Raw genomic sequence first — 26,118 nt, 5'->3', positions numbered from 1 at the left:
AACTTCCCTTCAAATCTCTCCTTTGCATTCAAAACATAAAAAGTTTTACTGAATTGAAGACTTACTGAACATCTTTTATCAGAATTAAATAAATAACACTAATCTGACTAACAAGGTTATTGGTCTAACAGGTTCCTTACTCTGCATCACTTTAATACAATTTATGTATTTGAACAGCATCTTTTTGTTCAAATACATACTGTAGTCCTAATTACTCTTGCCAACAGTTTCTTCTTTTGTTATTTTAAAAGCCTGACATCAGGTATGCAGATAGAATGTGTTTGTTTTGCAAAGAAAGCAAAGAAGAACTGAAACCATCTTGAGATTTTCAGGTCACCTACAGAATGGCTGTGGATGTTTTATTAATAATTCCACTTTTAAGGCTGGTATCAAAGATGGACATAAGCGTAAAACACTGTCAGTATTATTTTGTGCATCATCACTAATTATATGAATGGGGCTTTAAATGGGATTAGGTTCAAACAAATGAACTATGTACACATCATCAAGTTTTTAATTTGGGAAGTGTGAAGAACATACAATATGTTTCCTTATCTAAGCTAAAAGAAAAATGCAAAAGAAAAACTGAGCTATTAATGACCTTGTGGTATGCACACCTCTATGCAGAAGGTCCTGAGGGAGATGAAAACCACAAAGAAATATATCTGAAAACCATTAAAATAGGCAACAGTGAAAGAGGCTCCAATGTAGTTACAGTGAAATGGGCAAAACCTCATTGGACAAAACATGAAAAATAAACTCTTAGCGGGTCTCCACATGAAGATCTAATCCTAGCCTCCACCTAGCATTCATCTGTGCAACAGTTTGGTCAGCTCTTCTAAAATTAGGAGAGATCCCAACTGATCTCTCCCTCCAAATCAGTCCACTGGATCAAGGGAGCAGAACACTTGAAGTAGTCCATTACTTTCCACTGAAAACTAAAAAAAAAAACTGACAAAAAATGTGTTCCACAGAACCAAAGTTGATTAGCGTAATCATCCAAAGTTTTTGGAAAATACATATAAACTGCTTTATAAATGTTATATTTTAACTGCTGCACAATAACCATGTTTTTCAGAACTCAATATTCCCGAATATACAGTATATATACTGTATATATCAGAACTGCTTCAAGAAAAGTAGACATGGCCTGATTTCTGCATACTGTATGTCACTGCCAGTTTTCCATTAAAGCACAAAACTCCTTCTGAAAACACTAAAGAGATAAAGAACAATATGAAAGAGGAAATGGAGCACAAACATTTATACCATCTCACAGCTAATGATAATGATAAAACTGTGTTCCAGGAGTTAAATCAAAAATAGCCTACTTCCTTGTGAATTTGATCTTGCCCTACAGATCTATCCGCTTTCCTTGTGGGAAAAGAAACTTCCACAGGAGACCACAAGCCTCAGTGATGTACAATAAAACTGTCCTCTCCATTCCTATTTTTAAGTCTCTCTTCCTGTGAGCAAGGCTGTGCTATTCACATCTGAGATATGGATCAGTTATTGAACAGACTTCAAACGCTTGAAAGTGCAGCAGACCTGGAGCAAGGAAGATATTCACCCTCCAAAAGCCAGTCCTTGACAAAGTCTGGAGGCTGAAAATACTTGATTATATCGGGCTCTAGCTCACTAAGGTAAAAACTACTCTGATCCCCCGACAGAAGACTATAAGGCTCTTTTTTAACATCATCCTTGACTCAGATGAGAGGTAGCACACAACATCTAGGCCGATCACACGATGAGGAAAACTATCCAAGGGCCAGCAGGAAACATTCTGGCAACAAAAGTGAAAGGTACTGTACCATATACCAGCATTGCTTAAGGAAATCATGATCGTTATTAAGGCCTTGAAGAAGAGCACAACTGCAACGACAAAAACCAAGGTAGAGGTGTGGGGATGTACTGTATGTAACCAAACAACAAGGCCTATGCAGCACAACACAAGAAGATGCAGACAAAATTAAGTTAAAACAATCAAAATTCAAAACATTAAAGCTGGAAGAAATGCAAAAAATGTTTGTGCAAGTGTATTAGATGGAAGTCCTCAGGGTATGTTTTACTCTGTTAACCTTTATACAGTAAACCCCGTTATGAAACGCTTCAGCCTGTGCTTAGGAGATGTACAATACAAAACAAAGAGGACTATAAAATAAAATGGAAAAAAAACCAGGAAGAAAATAACTTGTATGCTGCATGCAAATTTCCTTTCATAAATAGAGCATATATATAGAGTACGTTCCTTTTTGTTTCCATCCTTCAAAAAACAATGTTGGCTAAAGAAGTGGATAACATTTTGTGTACTGAAAAAGGAGCATATTATCCAAATTCGTTTATTAAAGAATAAGGTCACTGCCATGTTCATGGGTGGATACTGTTCCAGTGTCAGACAAACATTTTTTCAAAAAACAATTCAACACTTAATAATATCTTTGCAATTTACTGAAAATCTTTTAAAATTCTTTTGCACTTAACTTTGTAAAACCTTCTTCTGGGTATTACATTACACTGATAATAGTAAAGAAAAAAGAATTAACCACAGAATTAGCCTGGAATGCATGAGATATATAAACTCTTTAATTAAAACCTGAAAATTATTTAAAATCACTTAATTTGTAAACTGAACAAGCTCCAAATTCAATTTTTAATTTACCATGTAGAGAAAACTCACATAAACTCTAGAGAAAGAGGTACTGTAGATTATGGAGAGCAGTGCACCTAAAACTTTTTTTTCAGTGATTAAAAACTTTCATTGATAATGGTGAAAGCAGAAATACCATCAAGCTCAAAAACTCATTAACAGCCTGTTTCAAAATCCCTCATTCAAAGTCCCTAATTCATTTTACAAAACATGCTCAATTACCTGAAAGAGGAGTCATTGTGGTCAACATAAAGGGTACGGCTTCTCTGCAGTATTTTGAAAAAGACCAAGCACATTCATTTAGGTGCAGCAGGAGTTTTCATACCAGGTAATATCCATGTAATGTACTTATAGCCTTCATGTGCCAGAAAATAGTCCAGATTTAAAGCCATCATTTCCCCACAAAACCCAGAGGTTCTGTCAGGTCCTCAGAACAACAATATTAGGACAAGAGAATTTTTGTCAGTACCTCCATGTTTTGGGGTTGAAGACTGACATTATTTTATCTGAATTTTTCTTTTTTTCTGAATTATAGTTCACAGAGGTGTGTGTAATGACACTTTTTTATGGAATACAACATACAATGTAATACAGTGCAAAATAGTCATCCATATACAGTATTCCACTCTACCTTCGTTCAGTACATGCCTGGATCTGAAATGTAACCTGATTTTTGTAACAAAGTGAAAATGGAACATTTAAAAAATGCATTCACACTTAGACAAAACAGAACTGATTGAGATTACAGGACACGATCGAACAACTTTTAACATAACAAGAAAGAAAACTATAGCTGTGACAAGATGGACAATTCACATGCCTCACTATGCAGTGCGAGTGTAGTCTTGTGATTTTATAACAGCCTGTGTTTGTGCTTTAAAAAATTCTGCAATCAATACCCAGTTAGTAAAGTTTTCTCCTCAATACAGTGAACGTGGGCAGGCCGATTGCTGGGTATGCATTTCAGGAAGTGTCACAAAACAATAATGTCACAGCCATGGTGATGGCTCTGTATTTCGCTCATTAAAAAATTCTTAAGTATGTCATGTGTGCTGTTTTCTCGTTGATATGATCTTGTCATAACCTGAAAAGTCACTGTCTTCTGTTTCAGAAACCTCAGATATTTTATCTTGGCCTGCTTGTAACTGGAGAAGGAAGATTCATTTTTCAATTTCTGGAGACTTCAACAAACTGCCTAAGGTTCAAAACCTTCCAACAAAGATGCTATTTAAAGAAAGAGGTTTCAGTTCCTCAAGCCACACTATGCAAGCAAACGATTCTGGTGCAACATGCGACATGGCTTGAACCAGCTTTATAGCAAAAATACTATAGCTGGAAGAGGAAAGTTTTACAAAGATGAATGAGGTCGGTTTGATGTAGTCAGGCTCCTGATTACTAATGAGATACATTTGTGATAGGCAAACTGCTTTCATCAGTTCGATTTCCTAGAGCATATACTGTATATACTGTAGCTCTTCCATTTCTGGGAAGGAGACAGGAAGAATAAACTGATTAAATTGTTTCTTTTCACTAAACTGATCAAAAGGGACTTGCCACTAGTGCATCTGTTCTGAGTGCGGTGTTGTTACTGTAAGTTATAGTGTACTTTAAATACCCGGAAAGGCAGGTATCATACAGAGCCATGCAAATGTGAGACTAACACCCCCCCCCTCCCCACAAACTCCTGTCACCCATCAACTATTCTCCTTTCTAAATGTTCTGGTAGGAAAACCAGCATTCAAATGATCAAACAAACCTTGGAACATGCACAACCAGGGTAAAAAACGAAAATGTGAATTCACACACAAGTCTTCAAGATCCACCTTGTTTGCTATGGCTTCCAAACTATACAATTCTTAAACACCTCAAGAGGCTAATAGCACATTAAACACTCTAGGCCTTTTATGTGACACTGGTTCACATATTTTATCAACTTCTGTGTGCCAGGTGGAAAGACTTGACAGGCGACTGAAAAAACGAAACCTACCTGTGTATCTTAAAAATCAGTTTCAGGTGAAGCTTGCACAGCTGATAAGAAAAGTATGGAATGGAAAGCAAAATCCACTTGCATTTATCCTTCTTACTTGTATTCTGACTGCAAACCAAATAAGTTAACCTGACACACTGCACAGTATTTCTGACCGAAAAGCTATCTGTCGCTCTCTGAGCAGACATGAAACTAAGCAGACATTCCCCAGGTCATAGGCCAATCTGTCTTTCCAAAATTTGTTAATTAGTTAATTCTAAAACAGGACCACATAAAGCGTGCCTCATACCTTGTTTGTGGATGTGCATTCCAATTGGACCACCCACAGAGGATGGCGAACATAGCATGCTTCTCCTGTGAAATTATAAATGTACTGTACTTCTGCACATGAGAGAACAGGAGGCTGAGAGACACCCCTGAGCTTACTGAGTGGTGCTTGTTCCCTTTTTAAAATCGATCACACCAGTAAAGTGCTGTGATCTCAGGCTATTCCTCATCCTCTAATAAAATGAATTAGGCATTGGAGGTAAATTGTTTCTTCTGTCTCTGGTGGTACCAAGACCCCTGTCACCAATCCCTTACACATTTTAAAATAAAACTCTAAAATAACAGTCCAATTTGATTCACTTAAACCATTAGAAACCTCCCACCAGAATTGCTCCTAGATTTGCAGCTACACCAATACCCGCACAACTACTTTCTAAAGGAATATATTAAATACCCCCAGTGGAAATAAATAAAAAAATAGTAAAGCTTTACTTTAATGAGGTTAAAAACACTCCTTCATCAATTTTACAAAATGTGATGAAGCAACATGGACAAAAATAACATTTCAACATACGGGGACCAGTGTTACTGAGCTACATCTGCAGAAAGTCCTTGTCAGCTCTCAAGTCCTTGAAAGTGTCTATCATCATTTTCACCTCAGTTCTCCCTATCTGGAGTTCTGCTCCTAGCTTTCTGCTGAGATTATGTCTTGTTATGAACTGTTATGAATAACTCCACGTCCGTAATGTCATTTGCACTGATGTTTGCGAAGGATTATGCATGAGTTACAATGATTAATTTTAGCCTTATTCAGTTAAAACATAACCAAAAAATCTTTCGTTACTAAACTACGACAGATAGCTAGAGCCCAGTAAAATTCACATTTTTCAATAATAAAACCTGTGAAAGACCATTTGGAATTCTCTTTGGGTTCCCGCTTTTGGAGAGCATTTTAAGTCTTCATTCAAAAATCACAAAACAGGAAGAAGTAAGAACAGGCTCACTTAATGGCACCTGCTCCTAGCATCACCTACTGTATAACTTCCAGCTTTCCAGAGAATACCAGAAACTGTGCCAGTCAAATTTAGCAAAACATTCAATTTCAGATTCAAGTCAGAAACTATTTCCTCTCTATAGCAGCTCTTTGGCTTTGCTTCAGTTGTGACGAGTCTTACCTGCTTACAACACTGCAGACCCATGAAGATCCATCCTATTTAAGACCACTGTTTCATCTACAAACAGCGCTGAAAAAAACAGCAGTGAATTAATTCCCACAATCACCTCAACCAGCCAGAGAGCATGTATTCGTTCTGCCTCTGGGCTAGTCCAAGACTAACAATGTAACCAAGGGGATATTTGTTTTTCATTCTGCTTCGGCACAGCTTTACTACAACGTGTCAGAAAACAAATATTGCCTGTGGCGTTTTAAGTCTAAACACTGACAAAACCACTGCCTCCCTGATTTTCAATCTATGTAGGCAATAAATAATGTCGAAGTATTAGACATATATGGCTGGAAAGCAAACCTGAAAAAAAGTTGCACATTTAAGCCTATATAAAATCAAAACCACCTAAGTAACACAAAGTACTTAATGTCTGCTGTTTGATAGGCACAGGCTCCTTTACCACTAAACATCAGATCTCTAGCCCGTGACTGCCAGGTAAGTGGCTCATAATTTGGATTTAATTCAGGCCTTAATGCACTCTTTTACGCAAAATAAAGTGAAAATCTAAAACTATTTGCTTACTGAACCTACTGTGTAGAATTAAAGGGGGGGTTAGCATGTTATTCACAGTTCCTGCTTGTTTTTACTGCCGAGGACATTGTTCTTCTACAATGGCTAAGAGAATTTAAGAAATCATGTCGGTTTCATCAGCACTGCTTTGTGAACTTGTGTGTCTCATCATCCTGTGCCCTGCAATCAGCTTAGAAGCGGCCTTATGGTATTCCCGCAGGACAAATACGCTGGGTAGCGCTGGATTGTAAAAACTACCCTCACTCAGTCATACTGACACTTCGTTTAACAAAATTAGTATTACTGTACATAATGTCTAGGCTCCCAGAAAATCGAGTGACTAATTTGGTGATATGCTGCTGTGAGATGGAAACAATGCAGAGCCTGGGACCTTTCCTACTGATCCCACCTGCCAAAAATAGATTTGTTTTCATGACAGGGAGGGTAGGACTGCTCAGGCCTGGGAGCGTCTCTGTGGACTCACGCGTCACTGCAGTCGAAGACCTGGAACCTAAGGGGAACTCACTTTACCAGGGGTCCGCCCTGCCGCGTACGCAGACAAAGCAACACGGCGGGGAAATATCCCTCCTCCTCCCCCCAGGGGTAAGCAAGCCCGTCTGTGAAACTCAAAACCTCTGGAGAGAATGTGCCAGCACCTGATTTATACAGTACCTGCCTACTGTACCTGCAGGCAACCCAGAACTTCAGCCAATAGAAATACTATTTATGGATCAAAATTAAGTCACTTTAAAAATGTAAAAAAAATAATAAAATCTGCTAATTCCACATAATCCAGAATAATTACTTTGAAATTTCGTTTGGTACCCGTATGTACAGTAAACAAACACATCCTTACAATTGTGGCCTCATACTTATTTGCTTCTTACTGCATGTTTTCCTACTTCAGAGGAAGGTACTGAACTGTATATCCAATTTTAATGGCAAACCTATTGCAAATCATTTCTCAAAAGGCCCTGTTATTCCTTCATTTCCCCTTAAGACTCTTGGCAAATGCAGGTGTCAGGTTAATAATATCTTACTTTCTGGCTGTTCTCTGACTTGCAATGAACGCTAACTGCATTTTATACTTCTCTGCATTGCGAGACCAAACCTCACATTCCTGTAGCAGCGGTTGTCTCGCTACAGCATGGCTCAAGATGGTTCTGTGACATACCAGAGCACCACATACTGTAGCTGCTCTGTCTAATCAGAAACCTGCTGACACACCCTTTCCCATACACGGTGTCCACATTACTGTGAAACCAAACAATTTCGTGAAACTGAAACCACAGCTATGTGAGCACTGAAAGTTACGTTTTCAATGAACTAGAACTCTCCCTCCCTTCCTGAATCCTATTTTTTTTCACCTTCAGCCTCATCACTGCAAGTTATAGCAGTGCTCTTAAAAATCTCCAGTCAAATAAAGACACATATACAGAATCAAAAGGCAGAAACTTCAACTTATATCCATCTTCACTGCAGACAACATGTGCATTTTTTGTTAGTAGCCTGAAAAATGCATTAGTCCCTTAAACTAGCCAGTACTAGGTAAAATTATGGTTATCATAACTAATATAGATACATCCAACAAATGTGCTTAAAACAATCCGTTGTATTTGTGATATGACAATTCTTGAAATACTAGAGATCCATCCATGTGTATTTTCTTGTCCTATATGCTGGTCTTGTCCTACTGTATATTACTGTACAAGACCAGCAATGTGAACCTATTAAGTAAAACTAAATTTCTAAATCAGGGTTTCGAAAGTAACACCTCACATTTATAGTGTGCACCTGGTGAACTGAAACCAGTTTTACTGTACCTTCAATGGCTATTATTAATGCTTATTACTCAATTCTGTTTTCCAAATGGATGACCAGTGTTTAAAATTATTTTTGTTCAAAGGTTATCCTAGTGTAAAAATTTACAAAACTTGTTGCTATAAAAGTAAATTAAAACAAATTAGGTTTCCAAACTACCCACAAGCAACTTACAATATTTATCTCTGCTGCATGTACAGTATGCAAGTTATTTGGCACAAGTATCTGTTTTATGTTTTCACTAAAAAAAATGAGTGCAGTCTCGTTTCCTATATTGGTGCACAGAAAAAGAAAAAAAACTACAGTATATCACAGGTATATTTTCAGGTATAAGAAAATGTTTCTTGAAATTATTTCATTCTACAGATTTGTTTCCACAGGTATAGTCACTGATCTTCCTAAACAGTGTCTCATGAACAGTTTTCTGCATTTTAAAGAAAAATGCCTTCAGTCTGAGATCACATGTAAGGTGAGGTGCGAAAAAAATGTATTATTCACATTTATTTTAGTAGATCCGTCCAAAGACAAAGCTGAAAGATGAATTTAGCAATATAAATCTTCAGATAATGAAGAATAAGGAGCTTGATCACACACTCAAAGTTTATATACCTGTACTGTAATACTTTTGTCAATTACCATCTCATTCAGCTCTATTCTTGTCAGAAATAACCTCAATCAAACATTTACATGTGTATATATAGTGAGAGGCATCAAAAACACCAAAAAATGTGAGTATCAACACCACCAACACTTGTTGCATTTTTAACACCTCTGATGAAATGGTACAGAAGTGGTCAACCCTGGTCCTAGAGAGCAACAGGCCAGCATGGTTTCAAGTCATTTGTTCAAGTAATTTAATCTGAAGAGACGTTAAACTGAGGTCCTGACTCTCAGTGGTCATTAAAGATCCCCGGGCATTTCTTGATAAGAGTACAGTAGGTGTCCGGGCCAAATTTCCCCCCTCGGCCTTTACCGTGGCCTCCAAATTGTCCCCATGTTTGATTGGCTTGCACTTGCCCTGTGATGGACTGGAGTCCCGTCCAGGGTGTACCCTGCCTTGCGCTCGTTGCTTGCCGGGTAGGCTCCGGCTTCCCGCGGTACACTTGGCCATTCCTGACCTAACAGAATCAATGAACTTGCTACAATGACCAAATCTCACATGCGTTCCATGTGGTTTTTTTTTTGCTTTAATTTGAATATTAAAGGGCAACCATACAGTAGCTGCCATAGAATCCAGTTGTACAATGGACGTCACTCCGCCCTTTGGTGTGGCAAGCTAGCCTTGAGGCTCCAAACAGGAAAAGCGAAGAACTGCTGGCCCCATCCCCTGGGCAGGGACACCTCAGCCACACAAGGACATTAAGACTTTCAATCATCTCAGTACAATTTTCTTTTTTTTTCCTAAATAATACAAAACGTACCTCACAAACGTATAAAACGCACATCATAAACGCAAAGGGAAAAATGGCACCAGACATACTAAGGACACACCGACAAAGCAGTTTCATTTCAACAATCAACAAAACAGCCCGTTCGGCAAAGAAATATTATCCAGATTGAGATGGAAATATAATTCCATAACTTCATGGCATAATAATTTAGGAAAAACAATTTAGAAATGTTCAAGGATGGTATTAAACGTCTCATCTACATTATCGCGTAGATTTATCAGTGAGGATCAACCCTTGTCTTCTGTCCATAATCAGTAGCGCAAGAGCGATTTCCGAGTTGCACTACTAATTCTATAATTAAACAGATTGTGATCCTGTAAACAGATCACAATCTCTCTTCAGGCAGATCAACAAGACTGAACATACTGTCAGAATGCTTTACAATTTGTGCAACAAATGTATCCCTTGTAACGATTCCACTATTTAGTTTGATGGAAACATTTAAAAGGAAGTAAAAATTCCACAAAAAGCACACAATTTGTGTACACAAATGTTTTGCCACCTAAACTAGCTATAAATCAATACATTTTCAGCCTAATGACATGAATGCATTCTACAGACGGCTGTCGTTCATTTTACAGTGCTCAAAAAGACATTTAAAAAGACATTTGTCGATTTAATGGCATCATTATCACATTTGAAGGGATTACTGACACCCTGTTTCAAAGCATTTGGACAAACATTAGAAATGCATCTTCAGCTTTTCTGCTTTTCAAAATGAGAGAAACACTAGAAAGCATGAGATCAGGAACAGTAGATCAGGCCATCATACAAATAGAGTGACTTACGAAAGCATTCAGACTCTTTCAATGGGAAGTTTTTACATTTCGTTGCTTTAAAATTTGAAGCCATAACACTTTGAAGTAGCAATTAATATCTGTTATGCACACAACCTACTCCACGCATTCAAAGCAAAAAAAAAGAAAGAAGTAAATAGGTAATATGACAGAAAAATGTAAAACCCGTGATTGCATACAGTAAGTGTTCAAATCCTTTGCAGTGATAAATCTCAAATAATGTGGATGCACAGAACTAACTTAATGAGCCAAACAATTAGTTGAATGGATTTTGGTTGTGTATAATAAAAATTAGTCAGGTAGTGAATTTCAAATAAAGATTCAACTATGAAGACCAAACAACTTTCAAAACAACCCAGGAATAAAGATATATAAAGCCACAGATCAGGAAAAAGGCATACAACCATTTTAAAGACCATTAATACCTCTTTGAGAGTGGTGATGTTGATTATTTAGAAGTGGAAGGCACTCAGATACTACCTAGATCAAGCTGTCTTTCCAAACTGAGCAGCTGGGCAGGGAGGAAACTGGTTAAGGATGCCACCCTGACCACAAAGGCAACATTGAAGTGACTCACTAGCTGAGAGGGAGGAAAACATTCATGAGTCAGCAATGTCCCAGTCACTGCACAAAGCTGGACAGTATGGCAGAGTGGAAAACCCATCTCAAATCCCACATGGAGTTTGCAAAAAATAATTTAAGTGACACTTAAGTGATACTTGCAAACATGGCAGAGTTTGGTAACACAAGACAAAACTGTAACTTTTTAATGTAAAAGCAAAGTATTACATCTGGTGCAAATGTAACATACTGTAGAGCATCACATAGTCAACACTATCCATGATGTCAATCATGGAAGTCGCAGCATGATGTTATCTACTGTAGTTCTGCTTCTCATCAGTACTGACTTTGAAGCTTGTCAAGACTGATGGGACTATAGATGGAGCAACATGCTGCGAAATCCTACTGGAAAACCTTCTTTCAGAGATAAAACTGGGAGCAAAAGTCACCTTTCACTAGCATAATGATCCTAACACAAGACCAAAGCTACAGTGGAGTAGCTTCAGAATAAATACTGTACGTTTATGTCCTTGATCGTCCCAGTCAAAGTCCTGACTTGAATCCTATTGAGAATCTGCGGAAAGACTTGATAGCTGCTATTCATAGCCGATTCCCAAGCAACCTGAGAGAGCTTGATCACATCTTCCAAGAAGAATGGGCAAAAATTGCATCAAGCCAGTGTGCAAAGTTGGTAGACACGCACCTACTGTAAACAAACTTGCAGATATAATTGCTGTCAACCCACAGTTTTTTTCTCTTTAGTTTTTTTGCTGATAGTTACTATAAATGATCTTTTACATCTTACCCACAGAAGCCTTCAGCTTTGAGCACTGAACGTTTGAAAAAAAAAAACTAACTTTAAAAGAGAGTACCCATCATTTTGTAATTTCACAAAATGGGACAGCAAAGAAAGGATCTGAATTCGTTTGCAAGAGATTGTAGTTTCATAATATGTAAAAGGGAATATAATAAAACTTACAAAAAAGAATGTTTTAACTTTACTTTGAACCACAGCAACAATTACACAAAATTCCTGGCCAAACAGGAAATTGCCCATAAAACAATGCATATTCTGACAATAACAGCTATGGAAACTGTCAAATGCATTCAATGTAGCCTTGACAAGTAAGCAAATTATCCAGCTTTGCACATTTGAAAAAAAAAAAGCCAAAATATCTACTACACTCTCACTGAAGGTATGAAACACATGCTATTAAACCTGCTCATTGGGCTGAACACTTTCTTTTAGAGCTCCATTTATTTAAGGACTGCTGAGCCCAAAGCACACACCTTATTCAGTTTGCTGCACCTTTCCACACCCTTCTCATGAGTTTTCTAAAGCTTCATAATGATGAGAATAAGTACAGGTCTTCCATGTTTCCAATAGATTATTTACGAGGTCCAAATATTTAAACTGAATGTGTTACTTTTAACACGGATGTTTCTCAGAGCACAACAGAGTGTTCTAGGCTCTGCCTTTAAGTGACTACCCTGAAGGATCACTTACTATTTAAGTGCCCATTACATGATTATTAATTCAATTACAGAAACTGGGATATCAAAGGTGCTTAAATATTCAAAATCCTCAAAGGTATTGACAGTCAACCAAATGGACTTCCAAAACCTCAACAGTAAAACTATAGGAAGCGGGTTTAAGACTGGGAACAGGATGCACTTGATGAACAACAGTTAAAGGCTCCCAGAACAAGCCATCTACAGTATAACACTGAAGTCAATATCCTTGCTTACATCAGGAAAAATGCTGCTTGAGATCTTTGTATCTGTTAGCAATTAGAACATAAACAAGCGACTGTATATGCGCTGAACGGCTTCTTTTAGTTTATAATCTTGTCTGTACTTATGCTTGTTTGTCCAATATACTGTATAGGGAGCTGGATTTGTCTTCAAGTTTCATTCACAAAGATTTACCCATGCTTTTCAGCATAACATACAATAAGAACATAAGAAACTTTACAAACGAGAGGAGGCCATTTGGGCCAACTACACTAGCTTGAATTGAATTTTTAAATATTGCACTTTTATAAAACTCCTATACTTATCCAGTACATTCTATTTTAATTTGTATTTGAAACCCTCTGAAGACCTATGTCTCATGCCAATTGACTATCGGTGACAGAAGCTATAATTCCGTGACAAATCAGCAAACAAAAGTCTGGGTTTATGACAGATAAGTATTGATACTGTAATGCTGTAAAATGTAATTTATTACAACAAGGCATTATTCATAACTGGTACTATACCAAAACTGATCCTGAAAGATCCTGGAGGGAAACAAGAAGCAGAGATACAAAAGAGGAGACATCTTAGTATTGTATGAACCAGCACCCCTTATATGCATAACATCCTGGAATCATTTTTGTGAATGACAGCTCCTTTCAGAACCTATTTTCTCCAGCATAGTTATTCTGAATGCAAATGTATGAGTCAATACAGTAAGAACTGCCCGCAAAATGTTACACTTCATTCAAAAAGGCAAAAATATTAAAATGACAGGAAATGACATAAAACTAGAAACATATGAATTGTCACATACAGTATATGCCAATTTCACTTTAGGAATTCTGAAAGTAAAAACAGTTAAGGATCTTAACACAAAGGAGAGCTTACAAAATTACATTCCTTTTGAAGTATTATGAAAACTGACGGCTAATGACAGTACATACATGTAAAAAGCATAAGGCTAAACAAACCTTCCACAGAACCTCACTTTAACACTTTAAAACTTTTATCATTACCAGTCCAATGGCCTTGTGATCCTCATTAAACTGCAATAAAAAGGCTAACAAAATCTCATAAACAACACAATGTGAGCTAAGATTCTTAACACAATAACAAAACTGGTGAATCTGTATTTTGGCGCTTGATGATAATTAATCAGCTCCTGAATATACAGGACTGGCAGGCATTAATAGTAAGGAAACAGATTTCATTTCCACTCTGACGCTGTGAACTCATAACGTGCCACAGTGAGCCTGTGAAAGTTAAACAGAAAAAGCAGGAAAAATGCTCACTTACAACCAGCTGACTGACAAGTACAAATATCCGCTGGAAATATGAGTCATCTAAGCATACAATAACGACAATAACTTAGCAAACGTAGTGGAACCTGCTTTGACTACATAATCGAAATAGATGAATTACAGTAGGACATGCTGCCATTTGAGTGATTTAACAGAATGAATCACAGTAGGGCTTATTATAATAGTGGACACAAAGGCCAAGAAGCATCGGGAAAAACACTAAAATCATCTGAAACTTTTATGTGGTTACCTGCCACTGCACTGTTGTGTTCTAATGTCTCTAAGCCATTTCGTTTTATGGAAGCCACGACAGTAAATGATGTCACTAAAGGTAGTTTTAATGCCATTGCGACTGTCTCAATCCATGTATAGTGTAGTCATACATAAAGCAGTCTAATGGTGTTTCTTCTTGGCTTATCTAATAAAACAAAGTCAGAGAGCTTTTCGCCAAGCTCTAATATGTGGTTATGGGACAGGGTCTCAGTTACACTGCCTGTGCTGAACACGTTGCTCTCTCAGTTTCAATTGCCTTTAGCATCGCTCATGTCCTCTACCACTCCTATGCCCACTCTCCTCTGAGTAATTTGAGGTAGAAAACTGGTACTGAAATACCAGTTTGCTTGCCATATGCTAGCAAACTGCATGCTTCTGTCCCTTACCACATATGCCATACAGTTTGCAGCTGATATGTTATTTGAAGAGTAGCCTCCCTTGTTATTCTTGGACTCAAGGCTATCGTTTAAACAAGAAAATTATATGCTGGTGGAGACAACTTGATTTGCTTTCTATTTATAAACATTTTATACATAATAGCACACTTCAACATAATGTCCACTCTTGTTCAGTCTGCTAAACCTTGTGTCACATCAAGACTTTAAAGAGTATCTACAAATCACACGCTCATATTAAGTACGAAAGGGGCTGGTGTTTGAAAACCACAAAAAAACAGACTCTGATGAAAGGAAACACGCTCCTTCTTTAAGCAGGATATCTGGAGACTTTACAACCACAAAGTACAATCCTGATGTATATCATTTCTATATTTATTCTTTACATTTTTATCATGAATTATGTTTTTTTTTAATTTGATGTAAAGCTTGTCTTTTTTACAGTTAAGAAAAGGACAAGATAATCTTAGAAAGACCACACATTTTCTAGTAAAGTAGAACTAATTCTCATGGATATACGCTGCTTACAGGCATACTGTACCTTTGAATGGAATCCTCAAAACTATTATTAGGTTCTTCATTTAGCCTTTAAAGTACCATACAAGGTACAACTCAAACAAAACAAAATTTAAACTCTGACTGTTACTCACCCAACAGTGATATCATCATTTATTAAGAGTAGTAATTAAGAATGACATCATTTATTAAGAGTACTGTATCACCTGTTGTGGTAGAATGGTCTTCACACAGTACACATGGTGAAAAATAAAAACTCCTCTACTAAGTTACTCCCGACATCATAAATAGGACTTTGTATAATAGACCTGGTATGTACAGTACAGTATATGGTACTTAGAGTATATTATCATATTCCTTTTCGTTTATGTTGAATTTATATTGAATTTATATGAAGCATTAAACTCTTATTAATGATACATTTTCAAAAGGGCACAAATGCAAAGTACTATTTCTCCCACTTTTTTGCCATACTCTGATACCAGAATGTTACCTGCAGCTGACATTTTGGATGGGTTAAAGTAAGTAAACTAAAGTTATTCCAAAACCGATCAGAGCTGTTAAATACAGCCGATTTTCAGGGGACTTCAAAGTGTGGTGTAATTTATATTTTTCTTTTGTAAAGTGGAAAGGATAACTGGAAGGAAGTACAAGCCAGTGGCTGGAATACCAACTCCAGCCTTAAAAAATCTTGAATTGACAAAGACTGCCAGAGTAAATATAATGTACCAACCAGTTACTGACATCACCATAAGATATACAGTACACACCTCCTCTTGGCCTTGAACTCCTTTCCATGTAAACACAGTAACACTATACAACTATTGAAAAAATTTGCAAAGGAAACACAGATAAGAGATAAAAGGGATATGTGTACCTGTTTCACTGTAGGTTTGGTTTGCTTTATAATACATTACTAAAACCAACTTTAAAAAATATTAAATGACTGTTGATGGTTCTAGGTTTGACAACAAAAATGTGCTTAACAAAATAAAAATAATAAAAGATTTATGGGATAATGCTTCAAATTATTAGAACCTATTTTCACTGATCACCTGAACATAGTAACAAAAAGAGAAAAAGTGCAACATAAAAGGTAATTTTTCTCCAGTAACTGGAAGGTAGATATATACAGAGATATCTGTTTTCATACATGGTCATTTTTGCTTTTCTAAAATTTCACAAGTCTTCAACAAATTACTGGGATTCATAACAGGCATGTTATTTTTCCCACCAGAAAATCAATGAAGACAATCTTCCTCTGTAGTAATATACAAAATGTCAGAATGACTCAACTGAAACTTGGTTGATATTCTACCATATTTTAAAATACAAGATGTACTAACAAGTGGGCTTTAGAAAAAGAGAGAAATAAAAATGGAAGCAGTCTTAAAAGGTCACTTGAAAATCATTCTTTATATCTTGAAATAGCCCAATACTTCTGCTACCAGTGTAAAACAAATATTATATAATTAATTACATACTGTAGTGATTTATTTTATTCTTAGTCTCATTAGCTTCATGAAACATGGGAGTTTGTATACAATATCAATAGGAATATAGTGCATTCATACCCCAATTCAAATTCAGACTGATCCCAGCTAACAGCTACTATATATGAATATAGCTGAAAGTCTTAGGACAACTGACAGAAAGCATCTGTGCTGGTACATTTACTGTATGAATCTTACCAGCAAACATGAGCAGATTATTATATTAAAAAAATCAAATCCACTAAAAAATTAATGAATTTGCCTTTTGATATATTGTTATGTCTTATAATACAATGGTTTTAAATATGTTGACGGCTTCTTTTTAGGATTAGGGTACCTAGTGATATCTTATTTCACATTTATATTTATATCTATTGAGTATATTTGATTCTTTCCTTCTTTGGTTAAAGCAGACTTCAATTAAATACAGCTTCATAGCATAATGCTAACCAACCAGTGAACTGTGCTGGTACAGTATATCACAGTAATGCCACAGATGTCCGGTGGTATAAATTTGTCTGACAATAATATTTGCACCAGCTCCTTGATGTACATGTGCGGTCTGTAACTTTGTTAGGTGTTTCACTACTTTGAAAGCAGAAGTTAAGTCTGTGCTTTATGATAAAACCATATACAGTCCGGTAAGTATGAGGAACTACTGATTGCATAAGGCAATGTATCATTTTCTCCTTTAAGGAGCAGAAGCTATTCATATGGTAAACCCACTTGGCTACGCCCGAGAGTCCTACCCACAGCAGCACTGTCATTTTTATACAAGGAGAACTTCAAGGAGTGCAATTATAGAGCAGACAAGGGTGTGCCTGGATTCTACAGCTCTGCCACTAAGCTTTCAGAAAGAGAAGTGAATCCCTCAAGTCATTAGAAATCTAAATCATAATGGCCTTGAGGTAACACAACGTTACTGTATATACACAGGCTGTATCCAAAAAATGGTCTCTGAATTGCTGAACCAGCCTTTATTTGAAGCATGGAAATCTGAAGAATCGTTTTGAAATATTTAGAGATATTTATTATTTATTTACTGACATATTCAATATCGCTTTAAACCAGGAATGTTAAAATCAGTACTAGAAGTTCTGGTGTCTGTTTTTTTTTTTAACTTTGAGTAACAACCTGAATAATCAATTAAACTATAGGACTAATTATCTTATACATATACTGTATGGGATGCTTCTAATGTTAAGGTATTTTTAGTTGATTACTCACAAGACTATTACTCATACGTATCATCTAGAATTGGTTAGACGTATTGCATTAATGCTGTTAATCAAATAATGACCATCTATATATCTGAGAGCTCATATGGAACAAAAGCCAAGAAACATACAGTATGACTCTCCAGGAGCTGAGTCTGACAAAGCTATTTTAAATCAGGAACAATAGGTTTATTCCAGTCTGCAAAGAGAAGAGAGAAGAGAAGAGAGAAAACACAATGTTTCGGCTAAAACACAACATTTCGGTGCTCACACCTGAAGAAGGCTCCACAGCCGAACGTTGTGTTTTCTCTCTTCTCTTTTCAGCATGGAATAAACCTATAACTTACGCATGCTGACGCAGCTACCCACCTGAACCACTATTTTAAATCAGTTCTACAGTTGAAAAATGCAGGAAATACTGTCATGAGTTTCCTTTCTAAAAAAGCTCAAGTAGTCTAAAATTAACTCTTGTTTAGCTTGAAAAACATGCATATGACTCTATTATTAAGATAGAAGCACAGGCCTTTCAAAATACTGGAAATGTGTTTTCACTACACAAAGTTCGCAAAAAGTATTTTCTGCAACAGAAACCCGCAGTCTACAGTATTTCACATTCAACAGCATCAGCGCTACAGTAACATACACGGAAAGCACAGTTGGGAAAGGACATGACAACACATTCTGCACACTGTTACCCAGGAAAAAGCTTGTCATAAAAAAACTTTAAGGGTGGTTTCTTTAAGTAAGTACTTTATGGGGGAAAAAAAAACAAGATTAACAATTTTTTACATTTTTATTTTCAGGTACAACATGACATGTTTATACACACATTCTGTTTACAAATGAGAATGTGTTCAAATCTTCCAAGACAACTTCTATGGCCAAACCTCTTCATGATGCAAAATATCACTATAAAAATAAGTTATCATCTTGTGATAATATAGCTACCTGTTTACAACTGATTATTAAGTTCGCTCAGATCTTTTCTTCGAATGACACTATAACAACAGCAGCAATATGAGACAATCCTGGCAAAGAAACAGTTTGTGTACTGTACCTCACTAGATACAGTGCATTGTATAGGTTAAATGAACACAACAGTCTAAACAAAGCAAGCCTTGCAAAACAACCATTTAGGACCAACTAATTCCCAGTGGTACCCCTTCCCAATGTCAGTGGAAACCCTCTATGACTTTAATTCCCAGCACATTCAAAGCTATCAAAGTCACTAGGATCCACATTGCTCTTTACAAAACCCAGAGGAGTCTGGCTTCTATGCTTGGTACAATGCAGAACTAATTGCAGATGACAGTGTGGTTTCATAATGCTCATTACATGATATTCTGCCTGTTTGGAATCTCAGGATTTTGCTAATTAGGATTTCTGCAAGGAACTGCAAATATTAACATGCATATTATTTGCTTATTATGAAGAGCCAGCTTTCCCATATTTTTAGATCAGAAGGTTTTGTTGTTTTTTGTTGACAACAAAATACATAATAGGTGATATGATAATATGTCACAATGATAATAACCTGGTGACATGTACAGTATAAAGTTTATTTCAAATTAATTTTATTCCATTAAGAATAAGAATACTAAGCGTTACAGTGAAATAGAAGCACATACGCAGCCAAAAAATATTCAATAGCAGTTTCTAATAAAGGAGAATTTTAAATATTTCTTTATTTGGAAAAGAAAACATTAATCAGTACAACTATTTTTCCTTATCCTGTTTAATGTGACTGACTTAAGATGATGTCCCTCTGTCTTTTAATATTCACACTTCAGTGTTTCTCCATTATTTGAATTAAGACAATACCAATGAGTATTGCCATTGTTTTATGCTGTTAAGGTGGTTTGTTTTTTCTAAAAAAATCCTGAAAGTCAGAGACTGCATGGTAAAAGCTGTAGTGCTATGATGTTTTTAGGGCTAGCACATACAGTACTTACAGCCTTTTAGCCCTGGGCTCTGAAAGACAAACATTATGAAAGTCCCTTAAGATCATGTGAAGGAAAACCACACAAAAACCACAGAAGTGATCACTAAGTATTCCGACCACCCAACAGCAGGACCTAGAGTGCTACCAGAAGTGTAATTGCTATCAGGTGCACTGTAATGCTAGAAACCACCCATCTTTATTGTACTGAAAACTTCCTGTTCACAATTAGACCCCACTGATTTCTGTCAGCATGAACTATTGCATGTTCCATTGTGAATTTGCCATGTATTGTTTTGTTCAACACAAAGCCAACTCTCCACCCAAACCTACTCACACATAAAGGCGTGTTTCACAGTAAAGGAAAAATAAAATGTAAAACAAAATACCCCCAAGACCCTTATCCACACGAAAGGCTCCAATTTTATCTCACGCACAAATTCAGTTTTTATTCAAGACTATGTTTCTTTATGAGCAATAAACATAGCCGGAAAATGACTATTCTCTGGGCTGGGCAGAAGAGTCCTATAATCATTCTAAAAAAGAAACTACTGCAGGAAATTGGATTATGTTTTCATGTGCTAGCTGGTAAAAGCTTGGGAGAGCCCAGATTCCTTCTTTAGCCTCTGTGAAAGCACCTATTTCAGACTTCTATATCAGGGTAAGAGACAAATAGAAAAACAGCAGAATACAGCATAAAACTGTAATTTTCCAACAATATTTCTTCATGATTAATAGACTCACAAACTACCACCTCCCCTCTTTAAACTATAGGTAATGTACTGTACATGTAACAGTTCTTGAGGTTCCTGCCCTTGCCACTCCTGCCCTGCCAGTTCACCCCTCACTGCCTGGGCGTGAACCCGGGTCTCCAGCGTCACGCAACAGGGACCTTGCCGGCTGAGCTAAAGGAGAACTTGCAACAGATCCCTGTTATACATTACATACACAACACAGGATTGCTTGACTCTTGCTGCATATTGTACAGTATGTCTACTGATTTGTTTTCTGAACTTTAACCCTTCCAGAGGCTTACTGTTGTAAAACCAGTAATTAAAATCGTAGTAAAAGCATGTCAAAGCATAAAGGTGCAGTAAAATGAGCCACATGCTGCAGGAAGCCAAGGCAGAGAAAAATAAATGGTGTAGGATTGGTAAACATCATCTTAAATAGAAGAAGTTAGAAGCAAATGTCTTAAGTTCATGTCATAAGGTTGCACCAGTAGCTTTAGAAGGCTGTGCTGTCTCAGATCTGAAGGAGAGTCTGACATAGAAGGACAGCAGAAGAGAACAGGATGACTATAAAAAACATGAAGGCTGAGACATTCGCCTTGCTAGTAGATCAATAACCCCTATGTATTGCATTACACAATAAAAATCTTTCTGGAATAATTTGTTTTGAACAATACTTGCTTTTTCCTTTTGTCTGGTAAAGCACAACAGCAAATGGATCTCCCACATCTTGAAATAGATAAGCCTGTATTGTAAAGCCTATATAAATAACAATAATCAGAAAAATGCTCTGCAGCGGATAATGGGATGTGTTCCAGGAGCTCTGAGAAGGGTTTTAAGATACCAGACAAGTTTGGTTTGTAAAGGCACACTAGCAGATGAAGAAAAAAACCCCCAAGGAAACAGCTGATAAGGACAGAAATCTTGTGACCCAATTCATTGACTCAATTTGGTAAAACTCTCTCTGCAGAAGAGCAAGTCAAAAGCTGTGCAGTACTAAATGGTTTTCGTGAGTTCCATGCTATCTCTTCTTTTGACTCTCAAGTCTACAGAACAAAAACCATCATAGAACTATGTCTGATTTTATATTCTGACACAGTGTAGGGTAATGCAGAATGAGAAAGAAAAAACAGACAAAAAAGGAAATACAGTAACTGGTCTAGCATAACTGACACCTGTCCATTTTCCTCTACATTTGCTGTCTTTATCACACGTTATCAACAAGTTATCACAGGCGTCATGCAGTAGCTTGCTGATAAGCACAATACTTTCTGTTCACAACAATACACTAGAACAGCTGCTACTACTACTAATAATAATAGGAATAAATCCCCGAATATTAAATTCTTCTGTCAGTGGGTTGGATATACCCGATGACACTACAAGAAGAAGCTACAGTATACAGTATAACCTACCAAAGAATCTTACCAGCTCCACACTCTTCCTTAGCTTTCAAGTGCATCACACTCTCACTATAGAACTCTGGGCCACTGACTCTCAGAGAAGCCCCTCGTGCTCCACCTATACCAACACTTCAGACAGAGGAGATCTCCTCAGTTTCACCTTTAACTTGTTCATTTACTAATACATACTGTTTTGTTGCTGCACAACAACTTAATTCCTTCTCAGTAACTATTAAGTTTGTCTTTTTTCTTCTTGAACGCTCTAGAAACGCTGACAAAATACTTGAAATTTAAAATGCATTGAACTGGGTATGTAATGTAATGTGCATTAGTCCCTGGTTGTCTTAGGCTGTCTGTGGTTATTTCTAAGATGAGTACTTTCGGATTCTTTTCAGGAAATATTTCTCAGCATGTAAGGTTGCTTTAAAAACAAAACATGATTTACTGATGGGCTGTCTAGATTTTTATTTTCTTAACATTTCAGGAAACATATTTAGTAAATCTCATGGGTGGCCAAACCATGTTGTGGGGAGCAACAATTCAGAAGGTTTTCTAGCTCTCTATTAACTCCTTCATTTCTAACACTTAAGAACACTTTATTTCTGACCACTTAAGTAAGAAGATTATTCAAATAAGCACTTGGGAGATCAGTGTAAATAAATACTTCAAATTCCTTGCAACTCTGAAGGAACTCAGATATCTATTCCTGACATACCTGAAACGGTTACTGTAAATGGCAGGTAGATTTACATGTTCCCTGAAACTCTGAAGGAACTCAGATATCTATTCCTGACATACCTGAAGAGGTTACTGTAAATGGCAGGTAGATTGACATGTTCCAAGCCTTAGAAGAATTACTTACAGTATATGTATCTTTTAAGACATTTAAGGATTGTGACTCTCCAGGGCCAGAACATCCCTGTAAACTATGTTCTAGAACACATACAAAGTAACTATACTAAGTTCTTTAACACATACTGTACAATAATATTTTTCCTCTCAACTTTACTGCTATATTGTTATAGTCAATCATTTCACCCACACAACGAAAAGATAAAAGATGAGAATCAAAAAAGACTCCTTACCAAACATAAATGTTGCACATAAGAAAACTAAATATCTGAGGGAACAGTTCATACAATACACATACTAATAGCCTTGTGATTCTGTAAGGCATCTCAAGTAGAACCTGGTGAATTTGCCTGCAAAGGTAAGAGCTCCAATCTGGAGTCTTTTTTTAATTTTATAACCTAATTTAATACCTCACTGTCAGCAATTTAATGCTCACTTCTGAGAATTGAGTAATATTCACATTTCATGTTTCTTTTAAATAAGAGTCAAAGCTTCTCAGTTAAACAAGTTCTGTAAATGCTGATATCCAGCACCAATTGCATAATACACCATCTTTCAAGATAGCCCATGTCCTCACACCTCATTATGAATGCCATTATCTCTTTTTAGAAATGACAAACTAAAAATAGATGACTGATACATTATTTAACGTTTCACTAATACAAGGCTGAATCTAACAGCAGCAAAAGAAATCAGCCTGTCATTCACAGTCGCAGAGGGAGAACAGTTATGACTGCCATCGATTATTTCTGACTCTCAAATCTCAGAATGCAAACTGATGGATGTATCACTGCAATAAATGAAAGCTGTCTACATTTCAGTAATGTAGGCATTGCTACATTATATTGGATATTGTTTAGTCAAGCATACATTAACAGATATTTGCCAAAAATATAAAACATTTATTTTATTCTTTTATTTCTTTTGAATATCCTTTCATAATAAATTTCAACCATGGCTTGACACATATAATTTCACATCAGAGATCTGAGTAAAACTACTACAGTGCCTTTGCAAGAATTCCTGGGAACCAGTCTGAGGAAGAGTTCTGTATGACTAGTTTTCACAGACGGGAAACAGAACACAATGTCACTCTCTGTGCACAAAAAACTCTGTGCACATCTCGCCAAAGTATAGTCTTTATATTCTGGATCAGTAGGTAGAAAATTCTACTGGAGCAGAAAGATTCACATTCCATTTGTATACTTTATGTGCATGTCAGTTCTTGAATAAAGCATATGTGAAGTCAATCAGAAATGTCCTTGGTCATATTGAACAGCTTTAGCATCAATAGACCTGCATGTCCAATAGGAAGCCTAATGCTATCGTTTCAAGACTCTTTTTTTTTCCTTGTACAGGTATGTCTTAGAAAAATCTGTATTTTAACACTGTTTACAAGACATGCTTTAGTCCAAATATAACAGAGTTTCTCCTTCCCATACAAATATATTACCTGTTGATCACAACCCACAGCCTAACTAGTTAGGAAGCCTACCACAGAATTATAGAAACCAAACTAGGTTCCATCTGCTGACAACTAAAACTGTAACATCATTGCTATGTGATGAGCAGGCATCTCTGGGGTAAACACACTTCATGTTTAAAAACTTTTGAAGGTGATTAATTCTTTTCATGATCACGACATTCGCAAAGAAGTATTCGGGTATCTCTCAATGACGTAAAACACATCAGATTGTTTTCCCCTAAATAGATTATATACAGTACAGTACGTGTTATTAAACGTGCATTAAAAATAAATTACAGGATGTACCCACCACCATAAAAAAGTTCGTTTTCACATGCATTAAGAATTGCGGGGAAAAGGCAGAAAACTACCCCAACTTCAATGTTTAAACAGCAGTATAATGTTTATAGTAACACCAAACAAACAACTACAGTACGTATACATTGTTCTGAGAGAATAATGATGAATCTCCAAAGCATGTCATTCTGTAATCATAAGTCAGTTTCACAGTAATTCAAGAAGCGTAAAATTAACCTCGTCTTTTTCGTTGCCAGAAATTAACCGGACGCGAGTAGATGTAGTATTAATCATATGTAAGCAATAGAATACGGAAAGACGAAATGAAAATGGTACACACAGAGGAAACTTCACAGGTTTCGCATGCTCACTCGGAAAGCGACAGACACTCCCACCTCTCATTCAAGAATCTGCGAAATCAGAAGTAGCTAGAACATCTTGGTAGAGTCAATATGCCCAGCGAAAATGGAAACAAAACAAAGCTAACAATGCCCAAGAAGGAGTCGTCGGATCTCGGAAACAAACAGGATTTTTAAATGATGGACAGAAAATACAGTACCTTATGTTCCTTGAGACCACTGCCCCTAACCTGCGCTACTGCCCTGTTTTAACCCCTGTTCCTGCTCTCTCGGTGTTTACACTGTGCAGGAATGATCAAGCGCTCCTCTCCCCAAGTCTCCTCCTCTCCAATCCTTACATCATTCCAAATAGCGCACTCCCACTCGACATCACCATATGACTCACGCTGGCGATGCAAAAGGTGGCGGTGTGTACAAGACGGGCAGCAGCTGAATCACCCTTCAGCGTGTCTGTTAAAAAAAAAGCCTCGTTTCTGCGATGGCAGGCGCAGGTTAAACCTTGAGAACATAACTAAAATCGCAGACAGCTCTGGTCACTTTGAACAATGAAGCAAAAAGGTATTGTTTGTGATTCTAATAATTAATTAAATAATGATGTAGAATATACCATATTTAAAAAATGACCGTGTAGGCCTGTCACTTTAGGGTATGCTAATCCAAAAATGTTTACTTCCTATGATTATATATTTCAAAGATGTCTGCATTTACTTCTCCCATACACAAACAAAGCATTTGTTTATGCTGAATTTAAAAAGTTAAGTATAGTGTATATCTACTACAAGGCATGGTGATTATCTAATTATTCAAAGTCATAATTTTGTAGTACAATGTTACAGTATTTGAGGACCCCTGGAGGGTCTCTTCAGCCTC

The 26,118-nt window shown here is 36.7% G+C and overlaps 1 protein-coding gene across 1 annotated transcript in view; it reads right to left on the bottom strand.

Moving 5' to 3' along the window:
• Window positions 1-25,529, bottom strand: part of sgms2a (sphingomyelin synthase 2a) — a 39,593-nt gene extending 14,064 nt beyond the window's left edge. The window contains exon 1 of the mRNA XM_088918271.1: window positions 25,449-25,529. The gene's annotated coding sequence lies outside the window, so the exon portion shown is untranslated. The remainder of the gene's footprint in view (window positions 1-25,448) is intronic.
• Window positions 25,530-26,118: the final 589 nt, after the last annotated feature.

This window comes from Atractosteus spatula, chromosome 1 (genome assembly GCF_055471065.1).
Source record: "Atractosteus spatula isolate fAtrSpa1 chromosome 1, fAtrSpa1.hap1, whole genome shotgun sequence".
In the NCBI taxonomy this organism is placed as follows: Eukaryota; Metazoa; Chordata; class Actinopteri; order Semionotiformes; family Lepisosteidae; genus Atractosteus; species Atractosteus spatula.
The sequence above is the reverse complement of the archived record's forward strand: the minus strand, read 5'-3'. Positions and strand labels throughout refer to the sequence as shown.